Source organism: Momordica charantia (genome assembly GCF_013281855.1).
Source record: "Momordica charantia cultivar OHB3-1 chromosome 8 unlocalized genomic scaffold, Mcharantia_2.0 BLBB01000008.1, whole genome shotgun sequence".
NCBI lineage: Eukaryota > Viridiplantae > Streptophyta > Magnoliopsida > Cucurbitales > Cucurbitaceae > Momordica > Momordica charantia.
The window spans coordinates 12,551,600-12,571,261 of NW_028275166.1; positions in this window are offsets into that span (position 1 = coordinate 12,551,600).

Consider the following 19,662-nt stretch of genomic DNA (forward strand, 5'->3'; position numbering starts at 1 on the left):
ATTCTTCTAGTGGGAACCTCTAGCTTCCCTTTGCCCTTGTCAGTCGTTAGGAGAACCACAGTTTTTCCCCTATTCGAATGCAACTGTTCGTATTCTTCAAATGTATTATCGTGGTAATTGCCACTTGGGTTCTGACAATCGTTTTCCAAGCCTTTACGATATCTTGAATTTTGTTTTTGCAAAACCCAACATCATAGGCAAATTCAGAATTTCTTTAATCATGTGTGGCTCGGATAAACTGTCGTACCCATATCTGGCGCAGTACCGTTAATGGGGCATAAGTTACGCATCTCCATGGACCCAATAACGATAAACTGTGAAATTTGTCACACTTATACATCATAGGTTTGGTTGACATCCAACGGGCTCTCCACTCCACATCTTCTGTCCTTAGTCCTGCGAAAAAAGTGCTCCACTCATCTTTTCCTGGGTGGATTTGACTCCACTCCACTTGGTTGAATTCAAGAATGAGATTCTGCAATCTATTCCACGATCTTGAAAATTTTACTTGAGGACATTTGAACTCTGGTGGATAATTTATATGGTTGAGGACCCAAATGTATAGTAGCTGAGCACAGCCTATGAATTTCTCTACTCCTCTTATTCTGAAAAAATTTAGCGCTCAGAAGGTTTCTGCAAGGATGGGTATTACGAGATTACCTTTCATCTCTACTTTGACAAATAGTTTGACCACTCGCTCTTCAACGTACCCACTAACTTTGGGGAATAAAACCAAGTTGAATAGGCACAGAGCTAACATCGATAACTCCATTTCTTCATTAACGAACCTCTGCTAAAGACTCAGGATATATTCTATCGGCAAACATGTATTTTCTCCCTTCCTTTTCACATGTTTTTCAATTTCACCGGTAGATATCTTCCCTACAAGCAGCAATATTGTCCTTTTTAATGTAAACTCATCATCATAGGAATAAACGTCAATTTTCTCTTGTAGTGGTATTTGTAGAAGAGTGTGGTATTCCTCGATAGTGGGGGTTATTTCTATCGAGTTAAAAGTGATGCATCTATAGGCTGGATCCCAATGTCAGACTAGTGCGCTCAACACTGAGAAGTTGATTCGCACGTACATGAGTTGCGCTATGTGGCTATATTTTTTTATGAACTAGGTCTTTCTGTCTGGTCTTAAGCCTTCCCATAATCGTTTCAAGATATACAACTAATTTTCTGGGAATGCTACACTTTGAAATGGCGTGATGACATTCTCTGATAATGCGTCACCATGAATATGCTGCACGTTTTCTGACCATTGACGAACAGTTTCTTGGCCTTGCTCTTTCCATTCTTGGGTAGGAGTCTTACTATAACTCACGCTTTAATTTACTATCAATGTTAATGATTTAAAACTTAGGTCAATTTTGGCACAATTGGCGGGAAATAATTTTAAAGGGGAAGGGGGAAGTCGTGAAACTATTTGTTTTAATTGTTGTAAAAAATAACGATTATTATAATAATAATAGTAAAAATAAATAAAGTGAGAAATGAGAAACTTATGTATGCATGAGACTCTTTTAAATGAATCACTTTATTAACACCAACGCAAACAAAATAAATAGCATAAATCTAATGCTAAAATGAGTGTAAAGTTAATGTCTATACAACTTAGAGAAAAACGGCCCCCAAATCTTCCATACGCTTTCGTAGTATGGTCAACTTGAGTGAAGAATTTCATGTGCCTGCACGGGAATTGAAATCTAAAAATGTCACACTACTCAGTCTCCGATCTAATCTTAAAGGTAAAGCCCGGGTAGAAGGCTTGTGTATTGTGTGAAATACATGATAATGCGAAATTATAAAAGCAAATAATTAAATGACAATATGTGCACACAAAAAAAATGATGGACCAAAATAATTTATAACGGATAATAAACGACAAAAATATGACTTGACTCTCAGTAGTCCCTAGCAGAGTTGCTAAGCTGTCGCAACGTCATCCCCTAAAGGGTCTCTTTCGAGATAAGGGTTTGGAGTCACCACCAATCATCTACGAGGTGTGATTGATCACCTATTTTACAAACTTGATCTGTGAAAACAGATTTTTGGTTTAGTAGTCGACTGAGCGTAGGGAAGGTGTTAGCACCCTACGACACTCGTTCGAAAACGGTACCATATTTTTTCAAAAAAAATTATCCTACGACACTCATACTAAATAGGTATGAGTGACACGAAGGTCATTAGAAAAATTTTATCACCTCGAGAATATTGGAAGGTTCCAATTTCCATCATTGAGGTTTTCGAAATAATTATTTAGTAAAAAAAATGTTAAAAGAATAATAATAGAATAGAATTTAATTCGAGGCTCGCAAGGACTCGAACTTGGATCACAAATATTATTAATATCCAAGTGCTTTGTCAATGTGCCAACAAGGATACAACTTAACTTTCTTTTATAAAATACAACGTTTTATTTTTTAAATTTGTTTAAAAAAAATGAAAATTTTTTTATTTAAAAAGAAAAAAAACCTTTTTATTTAAAATACTTATTTACTAAAAACAATAATAAAATAAAATAAAATAAAATAACTTTATCATTGGCAAGTAAAGACTCGAACTATAAACGAAAAAGAAAAAAAAAACTTTTTATTTTATTTTGGATTTGAAATTCGTTTAAAACTGTTTTATTTATACAAAAAAAAAATCTTATTTATATAACCAAACTTATTTATAAAATATCTTATTCAAAAATTTCAAAACTTAAATAACAAATTTTTCAAAAACAAATTTTACTTGCTTTAGGATTTGAGATTTATTAACTTTAAAATAAAAATTTTCCTTTGAATATTTTATTTAATTTCCGAAAACCTTAATTTTAAACTTTCCTTTAAAATAAACTTTTTCCTTTAAACTTTAGTTTTTACTAAATCAAAGAAAAATCAAATAAAATTTGAAACCAAAATCTTTTATTCATTTTTAAAATAGATTTATTTAAAAAAAATCTTTTATTAAAAAAAAGAAAATTATCTATTTTGCATTAAAAAAAAGACATTTTTAAAACATAAAACAAAATCAAATCAAAATTTGTTATTTCCTTTTAAAAATCTCTTAAAATCTAAACATAAAGATCCAAACATTTCTTTCCTTAAAAAAACAATTTCTTTTCCTAATTTTTTTCAAAATGATTTTACCTTATAAAAAATTCTTGATTCGAAAAACGTTCTTTTTTTTATATAAATATTTTGTTAAAATAAAATATTCTTCTTTTTTGCTAGAGGTTGTTGAGCTCGTCGGATCGTTGTGTCGTTGTCGGAGGTGCTGGAGCCCTTTCCGGAGATGAAGACACGGGGTGGCTGCTGAAATTAAGGAAAGGAGGGAGAGGGAAGAAGATGAGGGAAAAGTGGGTTTGTAGAGGGTGAATGGAAGAAAAAGAAAAGACAAAAAAAGGTCGTTAATAGGTAGGTGGATTTTCTAGAGAAGATCTAAAACCAAACTTTTTTCCTCTTCTCTCTGCCTTGTGCTCTTTTTTTCCTCCATATGTGTGCTGTGTTCCCTCTCTTAAATAGGCACAGAAGGCAACAGTAACAAGTTTGAGTCAAAAAATGATTAGAGAAAAAAAAAGGGAGAAGATGAAGGAGAGAAAGCTATTTGTGAGCTTTTTGACGAGGAAAAAATCAGAGGATAAACAACTGTTTGTTAAAATAAAAACCTAAATAATAATAATAATAATAAAACAAATCTTTTTTTAAAAAATAATTTAATTAAAACTTATAATAAAGCATACTTATGTTATTTTTACAAAAGCAATTAAATAAAACTTAGTAAAAAAAATAATGAAAATTTTTTTTAGACCAATGAAAACGAAGTTGCCCAGTTGAAGTACGGACTTGTTAAGTTTAGGGCTTCAATCAAACCAAATATTTTGATGATGACAAACCAAGTATGAACTAACAATTTGAGTATTTTAAAGTGTCCATAGCATCGAGCTCGAAAAGACAAAACCAACGTATGTCAAATCACTTAAATCAGAGTTCAAACGAACAATTTATAGCCAAAACAAGTTGGGGAAGAAAAAGTACATATGGCAGGTGGCGTGACATCTAATAGTCAAATTATGCCACCGTGGCAATGATGTGGCAGTAAAGTGGCATCAATAATTTTGGTGACGTGGTGGATGACGTGGACAGATCATGTGACAACACGTGGCACTTTCAATCTCAACAAATCAAATTCCCACAATTCTCTCAATTCCACAATCTTCTCTCAAATTCACATAATTTCTCAATCTCCACCGATTTTTCCAAATCTCCATAATTCTCTTTATTCTTTTCCTTATCTCTACTTTTCATCTCCATCATCCATCCTTTGTTGCTCAAATCCAACGGTTAAATTTCATCCACGAAATTCTATTCAAAGCCACCAAATTCTACCATTTTGCAACACCAACTATCAAAGCAGAATATTTTGTTTTCAAATTCTTCTCTCAACTTTTGCAAAATCTTCATTCTCTCCTACACATAACTTGCTCATTTGTTTGTGAGAGTTTCATTAGATTGTGGCTTTTTAGCCATTAATTTGGTGCAAAATTTTTGTAATCCACTTGTGTTTCTTAATTCTTTATTTTAAATTTGGGTTTTGTATTAAAGTGTGGGTACACCTTGGGTTGAGAGAAAAGTAAATTGGTTGGATCCTGAACCAGTAAAAAAGATATTGGGTGTCACTACCCTCTTCTCTTATCTCTTTTAAATTCTGTATTTATCTACTTTGAGTCTTGGTAGATTGCATATAGGTTTACTTAAATATTTTATTCAATATTTATTCTTCTTGTTAATTTTCTTTTATTGATTGCATAATTGTTATTACCTTGAATTTATTTTTAATTTTGAAAAAATGGTAAGCAACCCTATTCACCCTCCCTTTAGTGTTGCCATTCGATCCTACAGGATTGAGCTGCGATAACCATGTAAGACAAATGGGAGCATTTCATGCCAGTCTCGATAAGTTATAATCATCCTTTCAACGATTCTTTTTATGTGTTTGTTGGCGGCTTCCACTACACCATTTGTCGATATGGGGTTGAATTAACATGCTTGATCTTAAATTGTTCGCAAAGGTCGCTCATCAATTTGTTAATCAAATTCCTTGCATTGTCAGAAATTATGATTCAGGAAGACCATAACGACAAATGATTTCCCTCTTGATGAATTTGACTACAACTCCTTTTGTCACATCTCGATAAGAAGCTGCTTCTACCCACTTGGTAAAATAATCTATGGGTACCAAAATAAATAGGTGCCCATTTAGTGCTTTAGATTTGATGGGACCTATTACGTCCATGCCCCACATATAGAAGGGCCAAGGAGCTATCCAAGTATGCAAATGAGAAGCAGGAGCATAGACCTTATTCGAATAAATTTGACATTTTTAACATTTTCTTGCATATTTGATGCATTTTGTCTCCATAGTCAACCAGTAATAGCCGGCTCTTAAAATTTGTCTGACCATCATATGCCCATTTGCATGAGTTCCACAAACTTCTTCATGGATTTCCTTCATAATTTTGTTGCCTCTCTTTCTTTGACACATCTTAGGAGAACCATGACGTGGTTCCTCTTGTACAATATTTCTCCATTTAAGAAAAACTTCATTGCCAGCTTGCGGAAGGTGCACTTATCATTTTCTGAAGCATTTGGTGGATATTTTTTGCTCTTGACGTACTGCATGATGTCATGAAACCAAGGGTTGCAATCAGGTTCTTCCTCAATGCTCATACAAGAAGATGAGACATCTCTCATCTCAATTTTAATTGGACGGAACTCTTCATTGAGTTCTAAATTGAACATAACTGCTAATGTGGCCAATACATCTACTACTTGATTGTTTTCTCTTTGCAAATAATCAAATGAGATTTCATCAAAAACTTGTGACAATTCTGTTAGGAGTTGTTTGTAAGGCCACAACATCAAACACTTAACTGATGAATTACTAGTATAGAATCTCCCAAAACTTTGAGTTTCTTGACCTTCATGTCAATAACAGCTTTGGCACTCATGGAGCATACTTCATACTCAGCCATATTATGTGCGCAATCAAAACATAACATGGCGGTAAAAGGGAATAGATCTCATTCGGGCGAGATCAATATTGCTCCTATCCCTTGACCTAACTCGTTAGAAGCACCATCAAACATCATGGTCCATGTTTGTGGGTCTAAACTTTCTTCACTGGTGGTTATGGTGGAGATATACTAATATGGGAAGTCTAACTTCATCGATTCGTAGTCATTTATAGGCTGTTGTGTCAGGTAGTTGGCTAGAGCACTTCCTTTAATTGTCTTTGAGTCACATAGACATTATCGTATCCGGACAAGATAGCTTGTCACCTGGCAATTCGACCTGAGAGAGATGGCTTTTCAAAAATGTACTTTATCGGGTCCATCTTTGAAATGAGTCATGTTGTATAATACATGTATTGTCTTAGATGTCGGGCAACCCAAGCTAGAGCACAACACGTTTTCTCTACTAGAGAGTATCTAGCCTCACAATCGGTGAACTTCTTACTTAAATAATATATGACCTGCTCTTTTCTGCCTGAATCATCATGTTGCCCCAATACACATCCCATTAAGTTTTCTGTCACAGTGAGGTATAAAATAAGGGGTATTTCTGGAGTTGGCGGCAATTGGAAGATTCTGCAAATACTGCTTAATCTTGTCGAATGCTTCCTGACAATCCTCACTCCATACCCCATCGTTGTTCTTGCGGAGCAACTTAAAGATGGGATCACAAGTCGCTGTCAGGTGGGATATGAACCTCGCGATGTAGTTGAGTCGTTCTAGAAATCTTCTGATTTATTTTTGAGTCTATGGAGGTGGAATCTCTATAATCCCCTTAATTTTATCCAGGTCGACTTTAATGCCTTCCTGGCTTACTACAAAGCCTAGAAGTTTCCAGTCGTTTCCCCAAATATACACTTATTTGGATTGAGTTTCAGCTTGAATTTTCCCAATCGGTTAAATAGTTTTCTTAAAATAGTTGTGTGCTCCTAGCGTTGTTTTGATGTGGCAATCATATCATCCACATAAACTTCAATTTTTTTGTGCATCAAATCATGAAAGAGGGTAACCATGGCACGCTGGTAGGTTGCCCCAACGTTGTTTAGCTCGAACGACATAACTTGTAATAGAAAGTACCCCATAGCGTAATAAATGTGCTTTTTTCCCGATCATCAAGTGTCATCTTAATATGATTTTAGCCTGAGAACCCATCCATAAAGGAGAAGGTAGAGAATCCAGCAATATTATCCATTAACACATCAATATGAGGAAGCGAGAAGTTATCTTTGGGACTTGCACGATTCAGATCTCTATAATCCACACACATTCTTACTTGTCCATTTTTCTTTGGTACGAAGACAATGTTTGCCACCAACTCAGGGTAATTAGATACCGTAAGGAACCCTGCATCAATTTGTTTCCTTACTTCATCATTTATTTTGATCAATATATCAAGCCTCATTTTTCGTAACTTCTGCCTCACCGGCTTATACTCTGGGTTGATTGGAAATTTGTGCACTATAATGTTTGTATCCAAACCAGGCATATCTTTATAGTATTGTGTGTGTTGCCCTAAACTCGTAGTTTGTATTTATGTAAAAACAAATGTATATTCAATAAAGTTTTATTCAATAAGTTTATTGTTGAATTCATAGCATTGCATTGTCCAAAATACAACAAACTAAACATCCAAGGTTATTATCATGTAACCGGGACAATATATATACTGGTTATATATTTGATATACTAGGTATATATTTGATATACCCCTGATATACGAGGTATATATTTGATATACCCCTGATATACGAGTGTGTTGGCTTTTTGACCCTTAATCTCGGTTAATTAATTTAATTAATTAATGTTTTGATGATAACAAACACACTTAGTATTAATTATTTTTTGTGTGTAAGAATTATTGTTATAAAACATAAATTTATTAAGAGCTTCAATAATATTATATAATTTACTGACAATACATATTTTGTTTATTGATAATTTTAGTGTTTTAAAGTGTCCACAGCGTAGAGCTCAATACGATGATTCCAACGAATTTTGAATTACCCAAATCAGAGCTCAAACGAAGAAATTATGATCGAAAGAAGTTGGAAGAAACATTACCCGAGATAGATGACGTGGCGGCTGAATCAACTAAGTGGTCCAACAAAATGTTGACATATGGCATGGTGTTAAAAAAAAAAAGCAAAGTTACCGTTGAAAGGTAACTTAAAAGAAAGAAAAAAAATAAAAAGTAAAAATATGTATATATGTCACATCACATTAAATGCATATTTGTTTTAAAAAAAATTATATATATTATATTATATTATATATATATAACCGTTTGACACATCCATATATAATATTTTATTATTATTATTATTTTATTCAATTAAATCTCAACCTTTGATTTTCAATCATTAAAGATCTAATGGTCCAAATTCAATTTCGATTTCAAATTTATTTTCAACTTTTCTTCATCTATTTAAACCCCACTTCCTTCAACATTTTACACAATTTATTCTCTCCCAATTTTCTCTCCAATTTCTACATTGTTAATCTCTTCTTCAAAGCTTCAATTTTTGTTCTATATTCTTGAGGGAGATTTTTTATTTGAGAGATATTTGAGCTTCCAATTTTATTTCTTTTAGCCAATTTGAGGGCTTTTATTTGTAAAAAAAAATTTCTTACAAATTTGTGAGCAAATATTTATATACCCACTCTTTGAGAGAGTTTGTAAGTTCGTTCTTAAATTTCATATCCTTTGTAAGGGTTGCTCTTAAGCCCTAAAAAGAGCATTTGTAACGGTTTGATCCTGAACCATGGAAAGGATCGGGTTTCTTCTTGCTCCCGGAAAAAGAAGGTTTTATATCGGTTTGACTCCTACCGTGGAAAGAGTCAAAGTTTCTTAATCGAATACCCAAGAGGCGCTTGGGGAGTGGAGTAGGCCGGTTGTTGCCGAACCACTATAAAATTTCCGGTGTCATTTTCTCTAACCCTACTCTATTTAATTTTTGCAATTAATTTTCTTTATTACAAATTGCATAAAATTAATTGTTCGAATTTGTTATTCATATTTATGCTCAATGTTTATATTTGAATTATTTGGGTGGTGAAATTAATTAGGGTGTTTGTATTTCTAATTTATTGTTTAATTTGTGATAAAATTAACTGTTCCTAAAAAGTTTACTTATTTGTTTAAATTTGGGTCCACCGTAGTAAAAAGTTTATAAAGTTTAATTAAACCCTATTCACCCCCCCCCCTCTAGGGTTGTCATACCGACCCAACAAAGTGAATAATGTCTCGTGAATAACCTAAAGGGTCTATAGTATATGGATAAGGCTGGGTACCTTATCCTGGCAACACTATGGATACGGTCCACTTTATAAATGTTACAGACGACTCAATCCAGGTCGTTCGTGTGGAGACATATGAGTGATAGTATCCTATACAATGAGTTTGTATAAGACCAGACTGCGAAATAAACAATCTTTAGATGTAACGTCGTTAACTAACAGATTGCTATTTCATAGGATGACCAAACAACTCATTCTCGATCCTGAGTGAGTTATGGACTCCTGCCCGTGAGGGCTCGTCCTTTGATATGTATGGGTGATAGTGGCCCGAGTTGCCGACTCAACATTCCTACCATTTTGGGGACGAGACCGAGTGGGGAGCTGGGAACATAACTTCATAAGATGGAATTCACTCCTTCCCGACTTTAAGGGAGTATATGAGTGTTCTCTTAAATGCTGACTCCGGGACTTGAACAAGGGGCCCCACCCTCTCATTTGCCCGGAGAGACTTCCGGTTATTGGTCGGACCATAACCGGGTTGTTCATTAGAGGAGCAGTGGTATTTAAGGAGTAAAATGTAACTCAAGGGTAAAACGGTAATTTGACCCAACTTGAGTTACAAGCACTCGTGAAGGATTGACTAGTCATTGATGGTCGTATATCCATGAACACGAAAACATTCTGCAGTGAGAAGAGTGCAACTGCGGGTCTTTAGTGGAGTGACCCGTAGTTAACGAATGTTGATTAATTCGGTCAATGAGTTTGACCGATTAATCTCGTATCGTTGGAGCTTCTGATCTGTAGGTCCATTAGGTCCCCTTGCTAGCTCATAACGGGTAAAACGAGGATTAAGTTTTTGGAAGAATTTGAATTGTTCAAATTACTTAAGGGATTATATGTATATTGATACATTATAATATATAGTTAATTCTAAATTAAAACTATATATTATAAGAGAAATTATTTGAATGAGATTCAAATAAAATTAATATGAATAAGATTCATATTAAAACTATAGGTTAAAAATAATGTGCATAAGATGTACATTAGAACTATAGGTTATACGAGAGAAATGCTATAGAATATGATTCTATTTATCTGATAAATAATTAAGTGTTAATTATTTGATATATATATATATATATATATTAATTAATTAATTAATAATTAATTAACATTTATTAATTAATATGATTAATTAATTAATTAAATATATATATATATATATATATATATATATATTAATATTAAACTCCCCTGCAATTTTGCAGTGTAGGGGAGTGGGCAGTTAAGTGACGTGGGATTACCCCACGTCACTGTCTTTGTTATCTTTTCTTTTTGCAGTTCTGCAATATACAGAACAGGGATAACAAAGAAGGAGACCCAAGGATTTTCTCTCAATCAAAACTCAATCTCTCTCAATTCTCCCTGAGTTTCCAAACGAATTGCTCCCACAAGCGCGATCTCGAGACCCAAGAGGATAGCACGGAAGATCGTTTGGTGTTCGGGTGGAAATCGTTGAAGAAAAGTTCTTCAAATATAAGTTTCCCCTGTATTTTCTTCTTCACACCTTTGTTTTTGTTTTCTCAAAAAATCATGAACGATGATCCGCTTCCGCTCCGGGATTCACATCCCATCATATAGGACCAAGCAAAAGCATCGGCATATTTGTAAAGTAACTCTATCAAATTTTTGCGACTCTCTAAAGACATATTAGTGTCTATTTTAACCTCTTCGGCATCAGTTTGTGATCTCAAGTTAACTGTCTCGGTTAATTCCCCATAGGGTTCCAACATTTTTTCTTCTTCTTCTTCTTTCTAGCATTCTCAATAACTCAGCAGAGGGCTCATTATGTATTTTCTCATCACACTTGACTTTGTATATAGGTGTATCGAGCTCGTATTTTGAATCATTATCATATTCAATCTCATTATTACTATTTAAGACATAATAAGGGAGAAAGGAGAAAGGAAAAGGAAAACAAACGAAGAAATTACCCCAAAGAGAATAACAAAACGAAGAAAGAAACGAAGTGAATGAAATCAAACTTTATTGATATGAAAAAAATGATGGACAAGAAAGAATTGATAGGATATACAAAAAAGTTTTACATAAAAAATTAATTTATTGAAAATGAAAAGGGGAAAACAAGACAATTACTTTGACGTTTTATTAATGAATGATGAGAGTTCCAAAATGCTCCAATTTTCGAGCTCGAAATCATCTGGGCACGGAAAGACCAACGTACCAGTTTACTCTATTTATTCTATCACGGTGGTGACTGCATTTATTTGTTGGTTCTGATGGTTCGGCAAAGAATTGTTATTGACATCAGGCTCATTTTCCTTTTTAAAGTTCAACCATCCTGCCTTGACCAAAGCTTGAACTCTGTATTTCAGTGTGGTGCAGTTTTCTGTTGAATGCCTATATGGCTCATGCGTGATAATCACAACAAGCATTTGCTTCATACCATCTTGGGTACGAAGGCTAGATCGGATCCATGGGTATTGATGTCAGTTGATTATTCTGAAATAACTAAGCCAGTAATATAAGTCATAGGGATTGAGTCGAACTGAGGTTGTTTCATGCCCCATATTAGAGAGAAAGAAAAACCGTAAATAAATAAGCTCGTGATTTTATTATAAATAGGGTAAATAAATAAATATTACAAGAAATAAACAAAGTAACAATTGTGCCAAATTTGTACCACAATGCTTAAATCATTAAATTGGAAATAGATTAAAGCAGAGTATCAATTAAACTGTCCCCAATGCTCTAGATCTCATCGAAGTTTGCCAAGGGATTTGAGCATTTTTTTCGGGACATCCAATTAACTACCGTTTCAAAGTTTCTCATGTGCTTTGGAACGGTGCTATGACAATCTCCAATGAGGCTTCGCCATGAATACGTTGCATGCTTTTTGACCATTAGCGGACAATTTCTTGGTTTTCCTCTTTCCATTATTGGGTTTAAGTTTTACTATAACTCATGTTTTAATTTACTACCAATATTTAGTGATTTAAGACTTAGGTCAAATTTTACACAATTTGTGAAAATTACTTTGAAGGGGACAAAAAGGAAAATTTGTGAAACCTTTTAGAAAAAGAAAATAATAATAATAATAAAAAAATAGAATTAGGAAAATGAAAAAGTTAATGCAAATGCAATGAGACTATTCTTTAATGCACCAAGGAGAGAGAAAAAATAAATAAAGGGAGGAAAATTTTTATGTCAGCTCTAAAATTAGTGCAAAGTTAATGTCTAATGCAACCTGGAAGAAAGCAGCCCTAAATCTTCTATACCTTTTCACAGTATGGTCAATTTGAGTGGAGAATTTCATGCATCTGCACGGGAATCGAGATTCTATGAATGTCACACTACTCAGTCTTTGATCTAATCTTAAAGGTAAAGCCCGAGTAGGAGACTTGTATATTGTGTGAAATGCAACGATAATATAGAATTACAAAAGCCGATAATTAAAAGACAATATGTCCAATAAAAAAAGAATGGACCAAAACATTTTATAACGGATAATAAATGACAATAATAAAATGGCTTAACTCTCTTAATATTTCCAATGGAGTCGTCAGCTGTTGCAACGTCATCGCGACGCGGAGCGGCCAACGTCATCCTCTGAAATGTCTCTTTTGAGATAAGGGTTTAAAGTCGCCACCAATCATCTACGAGATGTGATTGCTCACCTATTAAAAAAACTTGGTCTACGAAAAATAGATTTTTTTGGTTCAAGAGTCGGTTGAGCGTAGGGACGATGTTAGCACACTACGACACCCGTTCGAAAACGATTACCAAATTTTGTCAGAAATTATCCTGTTATTTTATTGGTCCAAAAGATTTTTTTTGTTTTATTTTAAATGTCTCACGTTATTAATTCACGTTTTAATACTAAAACCTGAATTAAATGTATGAGTGTCACGAGGGCCATTAAGAAAACTTAGCAACTCGAGAATATTGAAATGTTCTAATATCCGTCATTGGAGTCTTTTGAAATAGTAATTAATTTTTAAAAAAATGAAAAGTAAAGAAAAATAATTTTTATTTTAGGGTACATTATGACTCAAACTTAAGGCATGAAACAATCAAGCTTCTTACCATTATGCCAACACCAAGATGCAAATTTTGTTTTTCTTTTAAAAAACAAAACTTTTAATTTATTTTTTAAAACTAAAAAGAAAAATTTACGAAAATTTTAGATTAAAACAAAAAAACAACTTTTTATTTATTTTGAAATTAAAGAGATTCTTTAAAAGAAAAAGGTTTTATTTCTTAATTTAACAAAAAAATCACTTTTACTTAAAATATATTTTATTTGCTAAGATTCTTGGCAAAACTATAATTACCAAACTTGTTTAAAAAGATTTCATTCCCTTTTTTTTATAAAAACTTATCTTTTTACGACCCTTTTTGCAAAATTCATTTTAATAAGTTTAAAAAAATGGTAGATTTGAAAAGCCTCAAGACTTTAATTAATTAAAATTTCATCTTTATAAAAAAAAAACTATTCTTCTCACCTACCTTCTAATTTAAAACAAACTTTTATTCATTTTGAAATCTTAAGAAAAGAAAACTCATTTTGATTTTTTAAATCAAAAATATTTTTTAAAAAATTTACTCTTTTTTCAAAGAAATTTATTTAGAAAAACTTATTTTTGAAACAAAATCTTTTTAAAAAAAAAAACTTTTTAATTTACTTTAAAAGAAAAATCAACTCTATTTATTTTAAAGATTTTATTGCAAGATCTTTACTTAAATTTTTAAAACATAATATATATGTTCTTTTTTTGAAAAAAAAAACGAAGAAAGAAAAACAGTAGATAGTTTTTGCGTTCTGTATTGCTCATCTTGTTGTATTCGTGCCCGATCTATCGCTGTCTCTATCGGTGCTGTTGTCGCCACTGTCGGAGTTCGCACCATTACGTTGGTCATGATTGGAGTTTCGTAAATCTACTAATATCAGGTTTGTGGAGGTCATTGGAAATCGCCGGAAAGGGACTGTGTCGCTATCGGAGTCGGACTGCTACCGTGGGGGTCGTCAGATCTGCTTGCCGGCGTCTGTCGCCCTTCATCGTCGATTCGTTGTTCGTCGAATTGGTGTCGAACTTTGTGGTGAGAAATTAGAAGAGGAAAGGGACTTTGTTAGAGAGGGAAAGAAAAAAAAAAGTGGCTAGGGTTTTGGGTAGTGAAGAGGGAAAAAATTGGGTTTTTTTTTGTTTTTTTTTTCACTCTCACTTCTCCACAACGACTTCTTCTCTTCCCTTTCAATCTTCTCTCCCCTCCACGACTTCTTCTTCTCCTTCTCCTTCTCCCTCTCCTTCTCCCTCTCCTTCTCTCTCTCCTCCTCTTCCTCCTCTCCTCCTCAAATCTTTATATGGCCTTAAACAGGCCGCACGAGCTTGATTTGAATGATTCACTTCACAACATTTAACCCTTGAATTTATTGCTTTTGCTATCGATAACTCCTTTTTTATTCGTCGTGAATATGACTCAATTACTTATCTTCTATTGTATGTGGATGATATTATTGTTACTAGTTGTTCTTCCTCTTATCTTGATGATTTGGTGATTCAATTACATGCATATTTTGATATGACTTGATCTCGGTTGTCTTCGTTACTTTCTTGGTCTTGAGATCACTCGATCTTATCATGGTATTACTGTAAATCAAACCAAATATTCTCGTGATATCATCGGTTTGGAATGGCTTCTACAAAGTCTTGTTCGACCCCAATTGCCTTACGGTCCTCATCTAATAAGTTGGCTTCTTTCTCCTCTAATGATGCCTCTCACTATCATTCCATTATAGGAGCTTTTCATTATATGATGTTTACACGTCCCGACATTGCCTACTCAGTCAGTAAGTTGTCTTAGTATATGCACTTTCCCACTTATGACAATTTAACAGCTGAAAAATGGGTTCTTCGCTATCTAAATGGATCTCTTTCTTCTGGATTATTTTTCAATAAGAGTTCTTCTCCTTCTGTGTCTTTAACTGCATTCTTTGATTCAGATTGGGTCGGCGACTCCATGGATCGACGTTCCACGTTTGTCTCTGTTGTTTTCTTAGGGCCTAATCCCATTTCTTGGGTTGCAAAGAAACAATCTATTGTTTCTAAAAGCTTTACAGAAGTTGAATATCGGTCTTTAGCGTCTACAACTGCTAAATTGTTTTGGATTCGTCAGCTTCTTCGAGTTCTTTATGCAGTTTTAGTTCACATCCTCCAAATCTTTGGTATGATAACATTTCTGCCATTCATCTTGCGGAGAATTCTGATTTTCATGGACGCACAAGGCATATTGAAATTGATTTTCATTTTATTCGAGAACGAGTTGTGCATAATGATATATCTCTTCATTTTTTTCCTACTGTCTCACAATTAGAATATTTGTTTTTTCCCACTGATCGACTACTGTTTCCAAACTTATTCCAACATAGGCATTTGTTTGTGAAGGCATATTAATTGTATATTGTTATTTAGTTTATTTTAACTGCATATTGTTATTTAGTTTTGTATTTGTTATTTTCGGTTACTAGTTCTGTTAGTGGGAATTTTTTGTATAAATATCTTTTGTTTTATGTAAACAAAGTCAATGATCAATAAAGATAGATTCACAAATTGTGAAAGATTACACCAAATTCACCCACAAAATCAAAACTTACATTCTTTAAATCAAAACTAGATATGAAAGAAAGGGAAGAGAGGTGACATGAATCTATTTCATCACTGTCATACATCTCTTCTGTCGCTGCTGTAGATTTCTTTAAGAGTAGCAGTATGAAAGTGGGAGGGAGAGATTCTGGTTTTGCGATAATAGGAGGCTTTGCGTTTTGATAAATGGAGGAGATTATGCTAAGGTAGGATACCATTCTTTTTAAAATCGGTTTTGTTGGACTTGAATCGAGTCGATTTTTATCATAATCGAATCGAACTGAACTGACTCACTTCGATTTGAGTCCTTACACTCCTACCTAAATCGCAACCGTTAAATGCGTGTTAACTCAAATCGCTACTTTTAAAAATATTTTATAACCTACATTATGTTTGTCATTATTTTTTAAAAAAATATTATTTAAAAAAAATCTGTTTTTCTATATACAACTATATATATATATATATATATATATATTTCATTCCATTATCATCTTCTATTTTTCCTTTTCTATTTTCTATTTTTTTCCATTATAATTCCTTTCTTCTATTTGTTTCTTTTTTCTTTTCTCGGTTTTGAAACATCTTTATTTTAGTTGAATTTTTCTAATCAATCAATAAAATTCCAAATTGGATATCTAGTCGTACAATTTAAACTACTAAAATACCATAATGACGCATGATTTCAAATAAAAAAATTGTTTTTATTTTATTTCAAAGTTTAGTTTGTGAGAACTGAATCACTGGTTTTCTCAAGCAGTTTTGCATACTACATTAAGCGTAGTCTACACACTATAGTATACTAGTGTTTTACCGCGTGCAAATGTACGAATGTTGTTTTTTAATATTTAAAATAGTTACAATCTTAAATAAATAGGTAAAATATTATTCAATTTCATTATTATTTTTTAGGGCAAAAAACACAATTAAGGTAGTTTTATATATTCTTATAGGAGGAATTGCATTGGGTAGCAAATTAGTTTTATATATTTAATAATATAGCACACCTTTTTTACATTTTCAAATATAGCAAATTTTTTAGATTTTTTATTTTGAATATTTCAGTATTCCCAAATTACCCTTTCCTGACATACATATTGCAAGTATATCAAATAATCATATCAATAGTATATCAAATATATATCATATATTTATATTTCAAATATTTCAAACTACTAGTAGAAATTCGGGTTTTCGTGACGTTTTTTAAACGTCACAAAAACCTTTTGTGACGTTTTTTACTCCGTCACCTATACACCTATCACGAAAGGTATACGTGACGTTTAAAAAACGTCACGAAAATTAGCACATGTGACGATTAAAGACCGTCATGCAAAATATAGGCTTTCGCGATGTTTTTTAAACGTCATGAAAATGATTTCGTGACGTTTTAAGACCGTCACGATTAAGACTTTTCGTGATGTTTAAAAAAGATCATCGTAAATGAGTAACTGTGATGGCATTTGATTTTGTGACGATTATACAACGTCATGGAAAGACCTTAAGTAGCGAGAAAATGTCACGTGACATCCTTTCGTGACGTTTTTTAAACGTCACCAAAAAAAGATTTCATGACAAATAATCAACATTCATAGTCTTCCTTATCAACTTACTCAATAATTTGATAAAACAACCAACATAACGACCAAACAAAGATCCGAACAGAACAAGCGCGATTAAAATAAATGACATACCTACACTTTTTCTACATCCTTAAATTACATAGCACAAAATATCAGTATAATCATCAGGTTTGTAAACGTACAATCATCCCATAATGAAAGTATCGATAATCAGTATTCATAAAACTCTTATGTACTTACACAATAATATGATACGATAACCAACAAAATGACCAAACAAAGTTCCAAACAGAACAAATTAGGTTACAAGATCACTAGTTGAAAAAAGACTAAAGTTCTATCAAGATCATAAACTATGACAAGATGTTTCTCTAACTTCCGGTATCATCAGATATCTCCTAAACTTTTGTCCGTTTTGTCAACAGACATAATCAACACCTAAAATGTATGATCATATCAGTAAACTGTACAAATAATTCAAGTAACTAAAATGCAAAGTAAGGCAGAAGGAAAGCATAATATAAAAACTCTCGTTTAGAAAGTGTTTAGCCATAGCAAAAGTTTGTCAATGGCAAGATCTAACTCAATAGTGAAATTTTCAAAACATAAATGTAAAAACATGAAGATGATCGGTTATCATCATGTTCTTGAATTGGAATAGTAAGAACACCTATAAGTCTGGTTTCTGTTCTTAGATCTATTTTAAGAAAAAAGAAAAGAAAAAAAGAGGCGAGAACATGAAGAGGATCAGCTACCATCATGTTCTTGAATTAGAGTAGTAAGAACACCTATAAGTCTTAACGTCACATCACCAAAAACAAATTCATAAAAATAAAATAAAATTCCCTCTCACCCGGTTTCGCTTTCTTTCCCTATTCCTATTCCCTTCTGGATCAAGCAAATTCTCCTTCCTTTTTTTGTCTATAAATACCCCTTCACCTCCTCTCCACTCCCACCAACAAATTCCCACATACGAATCATCCAAATCACCCGCCACTTCGTTAATTAATCTATATACTATTCATACTTTTGTGAAGAAATTTTAAGTTTCTTGGTTGCAATAAATTTACCTATAATGTCTCGTATCGTCATTTGTCGTAGGTGCAGCTACTGCGCCTCTGCAAGTTCGTCGGATCTGAAGCGAAACTATTTGGCTGTTCTCGCAACTCATTGAAGAACAGGTCGTTGTCGCAGAAAACGACCACCGCACGTTGGAAATCGAAGGAAACACCGCTGGTTCTCGGGTTGCACTGCCGTCGACCGCCACTAGAATGACACGCCGCCTCTGCTCGTGCTGCTCGTGTTTCGTGTCCTGCCGTCGAAGGTTTAAGATCGCCGGAGAGTGGCTGAGGTTGGACGAAAAAATGGAAGGGAGAGGAGAGGTTACGAAGAAGAAGAGAAGATGGGTGGTGGCGGCACGCGTGAACAAAGAGGAAATAATTAACACTCAGGGCTCGTTTGATAACCATTTCGTTTTTTGTTTTTGGTTTTTGATTTTTAGTTTTTGTAAATACAGGGTCGTTTGATAACCAATTCAATTTTCTGTTTTTGTTTTGTCAAAAACCATTTTGAAATTCTATGTAAATTTCAAAAACAAAAAAAAGCAGTTTTTAAAAACAGATTTTTGTTTTTCAAAATATGATTTTTTATTCTAATACTCAACTTTTTTTCTTTCACATATTTATCTCTAAAAAATTTATTTCTCACGCTAAAATTTTTTTATTTCTAAAATTTCTCTCTACAAACTTTATTTTTCTCTTTTTAAAATTTTCATATTTTGAATAATTATTATTATTCGTATCTCCAAATTTTTATGTATTTTTATTTTTTTATAACATACCAGTTTCATTTCTTTCTCTAAAAATTTAATATTTGTCCTAATTTTTTTCTCTTTAAAATTTCATCTTTTATAACTTTTCATTCTCTTTGTAATCTATTTTTTTCTCTGAAAATTATATTTTATTTTCTCGTTCAATTTTCTTTCACTGTAACTTTTATTTATCTTTGTATTTATTCATTTTCTCTAAAAATTATATTTTGAATATTGTTTTTATCTCTAAATTTGTTTCCACTATAATTTTTCTGTTTCTTTATAATTTCTTTTTTTCTT